Source organism: Orycteropus afer, unplaced genomic scaffold (genome assembly GCF_000298275.1).
Source record: "Orycteropus afer afer isolate SDZICR_OR568_19922 unplaced genomic scaffold, OryAfe1.0 scaffold00247, whole genome shotgun sequence".
In the NCBI taxonomy this organism is placed as follows: Eukaryota; Metazoa; Chordata; class Mammalia; order Tubulidentata; family Orycteropodidae; genus Orycteropus; species Orycteropus afer.
Genome location: NW_006921834.1, coordinates 411,483 through 412,226, shown reverse-complemented (window position 1 = coordinate 412,226; position 744 = coordinate 411,483).

Genomic DNA, 744 nt, shown 5'->3' with positions numbered 1-744 from the left:
AAAAGAAAGAAAGAAAACTGAGTCAGAATTGATGGCAGTAAGTTGTTTTTTTTTTTTTTTAATGCACAAAATATTGAATGAAGCAAGAAGCATGAAAAGAAGATGGAAAGAATACAGTCACTGTACCAAAAAGGGTTTGTTCATGTTCAGCCTTACAGGCCTGTTTGTAATTTGGCTGGAAGTTGAGAAACTGAACTTCACCACCATGAGTCTATTATTGTGTGCTTTAATCATCATGAGTTTTTTCAAATTGTTTTCCTCTGAATGTTTTATTTTATAACACCCTGGTCTTTTCTTAGAATGCAAATCTTCTCTTATTTTTTGAGACTATCAATAATTGAGTTGTTTACTATCTATATAGATTAGAAGGTATTTTGTTTTGTTTTACTTCTATATTGTGAATATGAGTGCTGTTTTATTTTTCAATATTAGGTTGAATTTCTTGAGAAATATTACCAAGTCTAAAGTAAAAGATAATTTCCAAAGTCAATCACATTTTATAACAGTGGTTGAGAGGGCAGTTATCCTTATTTGGAAAAACAAAAATCTTGTCTCTGAGTTTATCACAATAAACATATCACTGGTAGGTCAACAATGTTCTGTATGATAGGGCAAGTAAAGATATTTAGCTTCTATTTATGATAAAAATTCACAGAACTGGCAGTGGCTAATTCAATGAGAGTGAATGACATTTACCATGGACAATTCTGCTTAAATTTTTCTAAAACTATTGTACTTGCTTAT